General features: G+C 37.7%; 1 protein-coding gene across 4 annotated transcripts in view; it reads right to left on the reverse strand.

Annotated features, from left to right (window-relative positions):
- The window catches only part of LOC116275828 (protein unc-13 homolog C), a 234625-nt gene that overhangs the window by 88208 nt on the left and 133465 nt on the right, over positions 1-12952 (reverse strand). The gene's annotated exons all lie outside the window — the stretch shown is intronic.

Here is a 12952-nt window from a genome sequence, read left to right on the forward strand (position 1 = left end):
GAATAATTACTGTGACTTCCTGCTCGTCAGAGGCCCCACCTCTCATGGTAATAATTCCACCTCCAGTTAAGAATAGGTGTTCTGAAAAATTTATGGGCATGAATGCTTATATGTAAAATTCACAGTGAAGAGAGCAATTGTATTATTTGGGGAAAAAAGATGGAAATTCACCAATAAATATTTTTTAAGAAAAATGCATAGGTTAAAAGTATTCTGAATTTTTACCAAGGTTGTTAAACCAATTCAAAGGGGAACAGAAAAATCTTTTCAACAAATGATGCTAGACAACTAGATATCCACATACAAAACAATGAAACTAAACCCCTGTTTTATACCATATGCAAAAATTAACTCAAAACAGATCTGAAAACTAAATAAAACTCTCAGAAGCAAACATATAAATAGTTCTTCATGACTTTGGATTTGGCAAAGGTTTGTTAGATATGATACCAAAAACATGAGCAAAAAAAGAAAAAATTGATAATTTACACGTCATCAAAATTTAAAATTTTTGTGTTTCAAAGGACACAATCAAGAAAGTGAAAAGATAACTCACAGACTGAGAGAAAATACTTTAAATCACATATGTCATAAGGGACTTGTAACTAGAATATATAAAAATATCATACAATTCAACAATAAAAAGAAAAAATAACCAAACTAAAATCTGGGCAAATAATTTGAATATATATTGCTCCAAAGATACACAAATGGCCAATAAGCACAGGGAAAACATCCTTAGTCAGTAGAGAAATGCAAATTTAAAATAGCAACTATGTGAGATGATAGATATGTTAATCTGCTTGACTATAATAACAATTTTACTATCTATATGTATCTCATAATATCATGGTGTAAACCTCAAGTATATACAACAAAATTTATTTATTTATTTTTTTTTTGAGACGGAGTCTCGCTCTGTTGCCCAGGTTGGAGTGCAGTGGCCGGATCTCGGCTCACTGCAAGCTCCGCCTCCCGGGTTTACGCCATTCTCCTGCCTCAGCCTCCCGAGTAGCTGGGACTACAGGCGCCCGCCACCTCGCCCGGCTGGTTTTTTGTACTTTTTAGTAGAGACGGGGTTTCACCGGGTTAGCCAGGATGGTCTCGATCTCCTGACCTTGTGATTCACCCGTCTCGGCCTCCCAAAGTGCTGGGATTACAGGCTTGAGCCCCCGCGCCCGGCCAACAAAATTTATTTTGAAAAATATCACAGTGAGATACCACCTCACCATGAACAGGATGACTATTAAAAAAAAAGGTCAGATAATAACAAGTATTAGTGAGAACGTGGAGAAAGTGGAATTCCCCATCCCCCAACACACTGCTGGTAGGAGTGTCAGGTTGTGCAGCCACTTTGGAAAAGAGTTGGGAAATTCTTCAAAAAGTTAAACAAAGAGTTCCACTGAACCAAGTAATCCTACCTCTAGATCTGTATCTGAGAAAACTTTAAATATATGTCCTCATAAAAACCTGTACACAAATGTTCATAGCAGCATTGATAATAGCCAAAAAGTGGTAATAGCTTTTTCCGATCAGTGTATAGAGGGATGAATGGATAAACAAATGTATTATATCTGTAATATGAAATACTGCTCAGGCACAAAAAGGAATGAAGTTACTGTTATGTGCTACAACATAGACAAACCTTGAAAACACATTATGTAAAAGAAATCAGATGCAAAAGGCTACATTTTATATTATTCCATTTATATAAAAGGTTCAGAATAGGCAACTCCACAGGGACAGAAAGTAGATTAGTGGTTGCCAGAGGCTGGGGGCAGGGGGAAAAAGAGAATAACTAGTAATAAACATGGGGTTTCTTTTTGGGGTGACGAAAGATTCTGAAATTAGACTATGGTGATGGTTGTACATCTCTAAATATGCTAAAACCTATTGAATTGTATTTAAAAGGGTGAATTTTATGTAAATGTATTTCAATAAAGTTGTAATAAGAAAAACATATTCTGAAATTAAAGCCTAAGTTGTGGGTGACTTAAGGCCCAAAGGGAAATGGTCTTTAATAATGCCATCTGTCAATAGAGCCACCTATCAAACCAGGAACCAAGAGTATGTAGATGAAGTTGTATGATCGCACAGAATAGATGGAAAGAGTAGGACACCCCACTAAAGGACAAAACATCATTCCAAAATAGGGTATCCCAAGTTCTGGACGTCTACACATTAACTAATCCAAGGTTGCATAGAAATTGTGGCAAGAGTAGAAACCTATTTCCCTTGACAAGAACCAAATGAACCGCCCCAAATGGCTGGATGTTTGCAGACTCCTCTCCCATACACCTTTGCTCCTACCTAAGAAGGAAGCCAGAGGAGGAAAGCACAAAGGTGCTTAGAGAAGACAGAATCCTACAGCCTCCATTTCTGTGGTTTCTACATCTGACCAGACCCGAGTAAAAATAAACTGCTGCTAAAAGAGAACTGGGAAACCTTGACCGGGCTTCAAAATTCAAAGCCCATGTACATTTAATCAGCCAGGCATACATAAAGTGATGCATGTTTCTGTATCTGCTGGCTTAATATATCCAGAAACTGCAGTGTCAATGTTGCCCAAATTCTCTGTCTGCTGCATAGTGATCTCCCGATGCAATTCACATGTTGCGCAAGGCTGCCTCCTTTATTGCATAAATGCATTGAAAGAAATTTCCATGTCCAGAATTATTTTAACCACTTTGTGAAAAATATATATATGGTTTTAAAAATGTATAATTTCAAAACCCATACACATATAAGGTAAATTTACCATAAGCTTATTTTAGTAGAGTCCTGGGATGAAGCCATTGTTGTTCTGAGGCAAGAACATGTTATAAGCCTTTCCTTACAGAGGAGCAGTCATGTTTCCAGGCTTAATAGGGAGCATCTAGAGGGCTTATTAAGGACAAGAAGTGTGATAGACTCATTCTGTCGTCCTTTCACAACCTTGATGCTCAATGTTAGGCACAGTAGATTCTCAGTAAGTGGTTTCCTTTTTTTCTTTTCTTTTCTTTTTCGAGACAGAGTGTCGCTCTGTTGCCTAGGCTGGAGTGCACTTGCACAATCTCGGCTCACTGCAAGCTCCGCCTCCCAGGTTCACGCCATTCTCCTGCCTCAGCCACCCAAGTAGCTGGGACTTCAGGCGACCGCCACCAAGCCTGGCTAATTTTGTTTTTGTATTTTTAGTAGAGACGGGGTTTCACCGTGTTAACCAGGATGGTCTTGATCTCCTGACCTCGTGATCCGCCCGCCTCGGCCTCCCAAAGTGCTGGGATTACAGGCATGAGCCACCGCGCCCGGTCTCAGTAAGTGGTTTCTAAGCCACTAAGTTAATGAACGACAAATAACCATGTGACATGTGGTTACCATCTATCAGTTGTCCTTCACTGGAATATAAAATTCTTCACTTCCCCTATTTTGTATTTGTATCTTTCCTCTTTCATAGGGATAACTTTTGTTCTTAGCAATATCAGTATATTTACCTATTTGCCTAAACCTGCAGGTGTGTTGGGGTTGAAAAGTCACTGTTGAAGTTATCCTTACAGACTCACATTTTCAATGATAAGCTCAAAACTTATCAGTGATAAATCTCTATGTATTTTCATTTCATGCTCTATGTCAAAAATAAAATTTTTCAAAAATAATATTTTTCTGACAATTATTTGATCTAGGACTCCAAAACCTGACTCTGAAGTATTGTGATATTTTATAGAGGTTGAACATTCCTTATCTTGAGAAAAGAAGTGTTTTCCACTGCAATTTTTTTCAGATTTTGGAATATTTGCGTTATATGCCAGTTAAGCATCCCAAATTAAAAAATCTCAGCATTGTGTTGGTGCTCAAAATGTTTCATATTTCAAATATTCAGATTAGGAATGCTCAACCTGGAATGCCAAGCCCCAGCGTCATCATGCTAAGTTGAGATGTACAAGATCAAATTTTAAAACATTACACAAATCTTATCAACTAATCCTCTTCACCACTGATAGCACTATACCTGCAACTTCAAAATGCAAATAAAGTAAAAATAAAGTACTATTTATTCACTTTATCAATTTTAAAATGTCTCAATATAGTATTAGCTAACAGTTACATAGCATTTATTAGGTACCAGATATTCATCTTTAGCTATACTAAGTAATCTTCACAACAACCCCATGAGATAATATTATTTTCATTATTCCCATTTGACAAGTGAACAAAATGAGTAACAGATAAGTCACTTGGCCAATGTCACACAATTCATAAATCAGAGAGCTGGTATTAAATCCAGGACAATTATCTCAGAATCATTCTCTTAACTACTATGCTATGTAGCTTTGGGTTAATGGAAAGAGTATGGTGTTCCAGGCATGTCTATTCATTGCTGGTTGGAGGTATATGGGAACAAAACTTCCAAAAGACAATTTCTTATGTATCTCTCTGAGTCTTGATAGTCATTTTTAGTCTTTGAGTTAATAGTTTGACTTCCAGGCATTTATTTATTCTAAAGAAATAATGTATAAAATGAAACTGATTTATATACAAAGAAGTGTTATTTATAATCACAAAAAGACAATAGAAAATATGCCAAATGTTATGAGACTGTTTAATTATAATTAGTAGAGACAATGAAATATTTGGCAACCAATTAAAAATGATATTTAAGTATTTTTATGGTATGGGAAATATTTGTGACATAATGCTAAGCCAAATGCAGGATACAAAGTTTTATATATACTACCATCTTATATTTTAAAATATAGAACGGTATTCATTTAACAAACATTAAAGAGCTCCTCTACGTTATCCATCAATAAGCAAAACAGACAAAGTCTGCTGCTCTGATGTAGCTAACTTTCCATGGAAGCAGGTAAACAATGAGTATATTAAGTGGATAAATTATACAGTGAATTCAAAGGCTAAGTGCAATTACAAAGAGAAAAGAGCAGACTGAGGGGAATTAGGAATGCTGGGTTGGTGCATGCAGGTTGCAAAATTAAATACAGATAAGTCTCACTGAGACAGTATGATCTGAGTAAAGACTGGGAGGAGGGAGGTAGAGGATTCAGCCAAGTGAATACCTGAGAGAAGAATATTTCAAGCCGAGAGAACAGCTACAGCAAAGGCTCAGTCGCAGACACTATTAGTACCATACACGTATTCTGGGTGCGCACCTCTACACACCTGAAGACAGTTTACTGCAAACACCTGTGACTCATTTCCAGCGGGCCTTTATTTTCAGGCCAAAGGGCATGCTAGGCCAGTACTTGGGGCAACCTGGAAGTTAACAGCCCTGGAAGCAAAACTCAACCAATGACAGCTAGGCAGTTGTTGAAAAATACCCCCAGCTTTCTCGGCTTGGGTAGGATAACACAGAGACATGTTATACACTGTTCCCTAGAGAGAGTTTCTCAAACATTAATTAGGGTGTAAGAATCACCTGAAGCCCTTGTTAAAATGCAGATTCTGATTGAGTAGGTCTGGGGTGGGGCCTAAATCTCATTTTAACAAACTCCCAGGTGATGGCATGATGCTGGTTCATAGACCACACCTTAAGTAGCAAGGTCAGGGTTCTTCAGTGGGATTGGACCCACCTGCCTCCAACCTAAGTATATCTTGTGTCGGCTTCTTTTCTGTACCTGACTCCTAGTCTCTCTCCCACAGTTTTAATTTGGCATCACCTTTGAAATAAACTAGTTGCATTTACCCTGTCTTAGAGTCTGTCTGCTTCTGGCGAAACCCTACCCATAGGAATGAGCCTGGTGAGCTAGAAGAACACAGTGAATCCAGGTGACTAGAACAGAGTGATTGAAGGTTTGAGCAGTAAGAAAAAGAAAGGAGCTTGGAGAGGTAATGGGGAAAGAGCGTAAAACCCACATTAAGGGGTTTGGCTTGTTCTCTGAGTAAAATGGGGGTAGGGTGGGGGAGGCACATTGTAGACTTTTGAACAGAGGATGTCATTATGACATAGTGACATTAACAGCCTCACTCTGGCTACTGGTAAGGGTCAAGGGAAGAAGCAGGGAGGCCATTGCATCCAGTGCAGAGATGATGAAGGCAAAGGATGGGGGCTGGAAAGGGAAGCAAATGGGGGGGGGGTGACATGTAAGAAGTCATCAGATTCTAGACACTCAAGTGAAGCAGTCAAGGAAACAGTTACATCCTAACAGGCTAGAGTCTGGGAGGGAAGTTGGTACTAGGAAATATAAGTGTGGTCATCTTCACACAAGTGGCATTCAAAGTTATGGGACCAAATGAGATCACCTAGAATGCAAGTGTAAGTAGGAAAATATTCAAGTATAAATAGGAAAAAAAAAAAAAAAAGAGTCCAAAACCTGAGCCCTGAAACACTCCAGTATTAGAAAACTGGAAGTGAATATGCTCAAAGTCAAAGGTAGAAATATCTGTGGAGGGATTCTATCTAGTTGGTTATTTTTCCTTACTTTCATTAGCTTGATTTTAGTGTCATCTGTGGAGCCAGAGAACCAAGCGATATGCAACAGCAATGGCATGTAATTCTGTTTCATTGTTGCCCTGCCAGTCAGGAGCACTATGAAAAGAATCTAGAATATTTTGACAACTCAAATCAGGCAAATAAAATTCAATGAGGTTTCAAAAGTATTACATAAGCATGTGAAACATGTGATGGAATGGAAAGAAAATGTGTTTTGAGCCAGATGAGAAAACATTAAAACATACTAAGAGAATCAAGGAAGTGCAAAACCTAACAAAATGGTGCAGAAAATTACAAACCTCGATGAGACTGGACAGAAATGTTATATAACAATAACCTGAATGCAGGAGAGGACAATGTCTTCTAAAGGGCATGAGGTCCCTGTTGCTATAGTAATTTAAAAAAGCAGGTTGACTTGTAGGTAAGTGACACGTGGAGAATCAACTGCATCTAGACCCCAAATATTCCATTGATTTGTAGCCTTTACTGGCCCAAGATAGTACAACTATTCTTTAAACAGAAAGGATTGGAATTTACCACAGAGAGGCTAAATCAAGCCCATAATTATATTGTAATTGTGTTAAGTTCATGGAAATTATTTATGTAAAAATGGAAATAACCTATATGTATTAAAATGTTAGAAATACTTAAGATAATTTGATTAAACTAACACATGAGTCTTGGGATTCTAAATTGAAACATAATTGATTTTGAAATTGTGATCTTAGTTATTCAAAGAGAACTGTTAAGTTTCTTAAACAGTGTTGAGATGTTTAAGATAACTTGATATTGACTTTATAAGTTTAATTTATTTTAAAGAATTAATCACTTGGGAAGATTCTGTTTATCAGTCAAAGTTCTTATAAAGAAAACTAAATATTTTCAGGTATAAATGCAGTTTAAAAAGTTAAAAATGGTTTTGCTAACCTCATTTGTAAATGGGACATAACATTAATTCAAAGCCTCCTTGATTTTGACAATTGATTGTTAACATCTCCTATATTTAAAATAGAATAAGATATACAAACGGGGCCAGTAGCAGTGGTTCACGCCTGTAATCCCAACACTTTGAGAGGTTGAGGTGGGTGGATCACTTTGAGGCCAGGAATTCGGGACCTGCCCAGCCAACATGGTGAAACTCCATCTCTACTAAAAATACAGAAATTAGCCAGGCATTGTTGCACGTGCCAGTAATCCCAGCTACTCAGGAGGCTAAGGTATGAGAATTGCTTGAACCAGGGAAGCAGGACATTGCAGTGAGCCGAGATCACACCACTGTACTCCAGCTTGTGCAACAGAGTGAGACTCTATCTCAGGAAAAAAAAAAAATATATATATATATATATATATATATATACACACACACACACACACGTATATCTACACACACATATATACATACAAGTATAACAAAAGCATAAAAGAATCTACTTTAATGTAACTGTAATAATTTAAATATTAATTTAAAAATGATATATGTAAACAGAATGTACTTTCTCAGAAGCTGCCTCAAAGACAGCAAAAAACCTCCATTGCTTTTACAATTCTCATTTTTTTATAAAAGAATACAGATTTCCATATATTTGCTAAATTTTATATACTGTACAACTATTAATTTAGAAAAAAATACATTAATAGGACACAAAGAAAACTGCCCAAATGAATGTACTCCATAACAACACTTGTCCCAAAATGCAAAGTGAATGGTGTTAGATCACTTACAGAAGAATTTATGGGAGTATCTTATATAAATCAGACAACTATTCTAATAAGTGAACACCACATCCAAAAACAGACCAATCAAATCTCTAATGTTAGAAGTATCTCCTACCATATGTCAAATGAATATAGATACCAGCATAATTAATAACATATAAATTCATTTTGATGTATAAGTGAATTCAAACTTGCTTTTTCCTTCAAAACAGTGAAATAATTATTGGCATTGTAATCACTTACCCAATGACAAGAATTGTGCTAAGTCTTTTGGACATTATTTTTATTTTTGCATGATAAATCAATGAGAAAAATACTCTTATTACCCCAATTTTACAGCTGTGGAAGGTAGGGAATAGATGGCTTAAACTATTTGCCCATGGCACATTGTGGAGATGCTTAGGATGGAAAAAACTGTATCTTTCCGACTGTGAAGCACCTACTTTAAACCACATCACTGGAGTGCCGAAAAGGGCAACTACTGTAGAACAGGAAACCCGCAAAATTATGTGGATACTAAAAAGGATAGCTAGTACTCAAAATAGCTGGAAGCAGTGGTGCTAAACTCAAGGCAGCATTTCGTTTTCAAGAAGCATTTAAGGTTTAGGAACACTTTTTTTTTTTTTTTTTTTTTTTTTTTTAAGACGGAGTCTCGCTCTGTCGCCCAGGCTGGAGTGCAGTGGCGCCATCTCGGCTCACTACAAGCTCCGCCTCCCAGGTTTACGCCATTCTCCTGCCTCAGCCTCCCGAGTAGCGCCCGCCACCGCGCCAGGCTAATTTTTTTGTATTTTTAGTAGAGACGGGGTTTCACCGTGTTAGTCAGAATGGTCTCGGTCTCCTGACCTTGTGATCCGCCCGCCTCGGCCTCCCAAAGTGCTGGGACTACAGGTATGAGCCACCGCGCCCGGCCTAGGAACACTTTTAACTGGAAAGCACGCAGAAATACTTAGGACAGGTCTCCCCTTAATGCTAGGTCTTTCAGTAGCCCAAATAAAATAAAATAAATTACATTTAGTATCCACAGCAGGCTCATTTTCTTGGCATTCCTGCCCTTCATGCAGGCAGAGTGGCCTGCTTCTGGTGACTTAAGAGCAGAAGGTCCATTCATTTAATGACTCTCCCTGCTTTCCCCAAATCCTCTCAACTGAGTCACTGAAGGTTTTCCATGTTCATAAAGTCAGAAATTCAGAGGCAAAAGAACTTTGGAAGTTATCCTGTTTTGGTCTTTGAACACCTCAAATTTTGCTACAATTTAGCAAACTGTCCCAACTCCATCCATTACAGGAATGATAGATGAAGGTGGATGAGAAGAAAGGAGAGAAACAGATTTAACTGCATCTAGTGCTGCTAAGGAGAAGTAACACAGAGAAGAATGGCTGCATTTTCCTGGACAGGCTCAGGCCAAAGCAGAAAGTTACTTGGGCTCTATCCCTCCCCTCTTTTCATGTTTGTGGAAATCAAAGCTGAGTGAATTTATATTACTGGCACATTGGAAGGTGTCCTCAAAAGAAGTCTCTAAAGAACTGAGACAGAAGGACTTTTGAATGTGTTAAGTAAGAGATGCAGTCCCTAATGCCTTTAGGAAATGCATAACATTTCTGGGCCTCAGTTTCTTTCTCTGTAAATTGTAGGATTTGGACAACATCAGGATTTCTCTACCTGTGCCAGATAATTCTTTGTTGTGGGCTGCCCTGGGCACTACAGAATGATCAACAGCATCCTTGGTCTCTGCCCAGTAGTGCCAGTTGCAGCTCAAGTTGAAAACCACTGAATTAGACGATTATAGAGGCATCTTCGGCCTTGACATATTAGGACGCCAGGGAAACTTTGACTCTTTTATCAGTAACAACTTGTGGTTAATTTCTCACATCCTGGAATTCTAAGCTTCCTTGAGAATGAATACAAGACTGAAGGCTGACAGAGACAATCAAGTGTCCCCAGAAAGGAAGGGGTCATTCTCTTCAGAGAAACCTCTCAACTTGACTTGCAGTCACCTAGTATGACAATAATTCTTTATAACCTCAATTCCTACATGGGAAGACTACAAAATCCCTGAAGTATTACTACCAGATCTGCTTTTCAGGACAGAAATGTATGACCATATCTTCATCTTCTCTCTCTTTCTGGCATCCAGTGGCTGCACTTAAGAATTCAAATCATCCTCTCGGTGTTGCAACACCTGCCCATCTTGTGAAACTTTTCTGTAAGTGGCTCGGCTTTTTGGAATTTTGCCCCACACTCTCTGCTTCCTAGCATTGGGTGCTCATCTATTCTCATTTGTGTTGCTGCTATCTTGGTTGATGGGAAGCTTCCCATGCCTGTGCAAACTGGCTTCCACATTTTTCTCTGAGTGATGGTGCTGGGACACAGGCATCTCTCCGTAAATTGAATCAGAAATCCAGTCACCTCCACAGTGACAAAGGTGCATGCATCTAAGAATGGGCTCTACATATAAAGTGATTAGAAGAAGGCCAGTGAAATTTAGAAGGAGCTTCCCATACAGAAGGGTCTCTCAGTTGGAGAAAATGAGCTCCTATGAAGTTTGTCATCTGACTAGCCCTGTTTACCGGGTGCTTCCAACTTCTCATCACCATCACTGGAGCATTTTGGTTTTTGTTACACAAATCATACATGCCTATGATTTTTAGAAAGAACAAAAATTAACAACATACGAAGATATAAAGGGAAATAGATATAATGTGTATATGTAATCATGTAGCATGCTATTCTGCACTTTGGATTTTTGTTTGACTTGATATATCGCAAGCATCTAGAGATCCCTCATTCATTCTTTAAAATGAAAGTGGATCAATACATTTTCTGGGTACATTGTACATTTTTTAAGAAGGCCCCTTTAGGCATGTGAAGGTTGTATACTGTTTTGCATAAGACAGTGCTGCAAAGAATATCCCTATAAATGTATATCTGAAGAGTCATTCATTTAAAAAAAAAAAAAAAAACAACAACGGAAGAAGGGTATGTTAATTTAAAACTTTGCTAAATATTGCCAAATTATCCGTGGAAGTGGATGTACTAGTTTATACTCTTCTGGGGAGCATTTTGAAGTGGTCATTGGAAGAAGAGTTTCAGATTCCTAGGCCACAGCAAAATGTAGCTTAAAATGATTAAACTGGGTTATTTCTACACCGGTTCTCTTACTTTGTAGTCTCCCTCCTAGGTTTAAAATCTTTTGTGATAGATACAGTAAAACAAAATGAACTTAACTGCAACCACTGAGGAGGTTCTGAAGTCAGTTTCTAAGGAGTAAAGATCATGTAGTCAAGATTATCTTTGAAAACATCTTAAACAGTTCACAAAGTACATTGTGTATAGTTTTATATAAACAAATCTGTACAGAAATATGCAAAATTATAAAATGTACAGCAATGTACCATGCAAATCAAGTAAATATACTAAGAATTTCACATCATTGTATTCTTAAATATTAATCATTTTCAGTTCAAGGAGATAGAGGCATTTTAAGGAAACTCAAAAATTTAGAATTATTGAGAAAAACAGTGTTTCCCATCTTGTATTAACCTAGGTGCCTGAAGAAAACAGAATACATACCAATCATTCAAATAAGTTTCTTTAACAAAAGGACAAATTGCTGGGATTACAGGCTTGAGCTGCTGCGCCTGACCAGTTCATCTTGTTTCTTTATGCAAGTCGCTCCTCTTTGTCTCACCAACCACAGTAATTCATCATGGCATTTCAAATTCTTTTAAAAATTGATGTCCACAAGAATATTGTCCCCTCTAGCAGGGCTTTTTATCAATGAAACTTAAATATTATAATAGTGTCTGAGTATACACACGCTGACTAAATTGTTCTACTCTTTACTGTTATTCTTACTTTCATAAAATAAATGCTCTTTGACATTTCATAAGGTCCCATCAATAATCAGTGGTTGAAGGAATACTGAATTTCCAAAACTTGCTTGAGACACCTGGATAAAGACAGAAGTTCTCAAGCAGGGAGTGAGGAGGAGAAGGGGCACTGAGTGAGACATAAATACACAAGGAGTTGATTTTTCTGGTTGCTCCTGACCATCCAAATATAAATAATGTTCATTAAGATTATCTTGTCAATTTAGTTATATTATAATTAAACACATAGATATGTAGATAGATATATAATAGACATGGAAATACTGATACATAATGAAGTAAAAACAGCACTCTATTGTGAAGTACCATATAGTTTGGTATTTCCATTTTAGGTCAAAGGCTATGCATAACTTTTCATAGTGGATTAAAAGAAGTTTATTTCCTGGTGGGATGAATTTGAATTTGGTAAATTTGTATGGCGACCCCTGGTGGCATGTCTCTCCTTTCATCTTGCCATGTCCAAGGAAGAGTAATAAAAATGAAATTTAAAAAAAAAAAAAAAAAAAAGGACAAATTACAGAGGTGTAAGCTAAGGTAAGGGAACAAAAAGAGATGGTAAGGCCCCAGAGAGAGAGAGACTAAGTACACAAGAAAATGATTGTCATGCCTAACACCTAAGACAAAAGGAGGAAATCGCGTGCTTGGTGCTGGATACAAACCTCTTCAGTGGCTTACAGCAGTAAATGGTAAACACACACATACAACTAGAGCTGAGGCACCAAAACGGGGAGTGAGCAAAGATACTCTGACCTTTCTCTTCTGCTAGTTGACCTGCAAACTTGACTACAAGCCTGCTGGCGAAGAAGGCTGGGTGATCCAATACACAGGGATCAGCCTCCTGGGACAGGGAGCAAGCCAGGGATGTCCATTCTGGGACAAAAGCTCACTGAATGGATTGACCAGAGAAATCACTAGCACTATT

Source organism: Papio anubis, chromosome 7, assembly GCF_008728515.1.
Source record: "Papio anubis isolate 15944 chromosome 7, Panubis1.0, whole genome shotgun sequence".
Taxonomy (NCBI): Eukaryota; Metazoa; Chordata; class Mammalia; order Primates; family Cercopithecidae; genus Papio; species Papio anubis.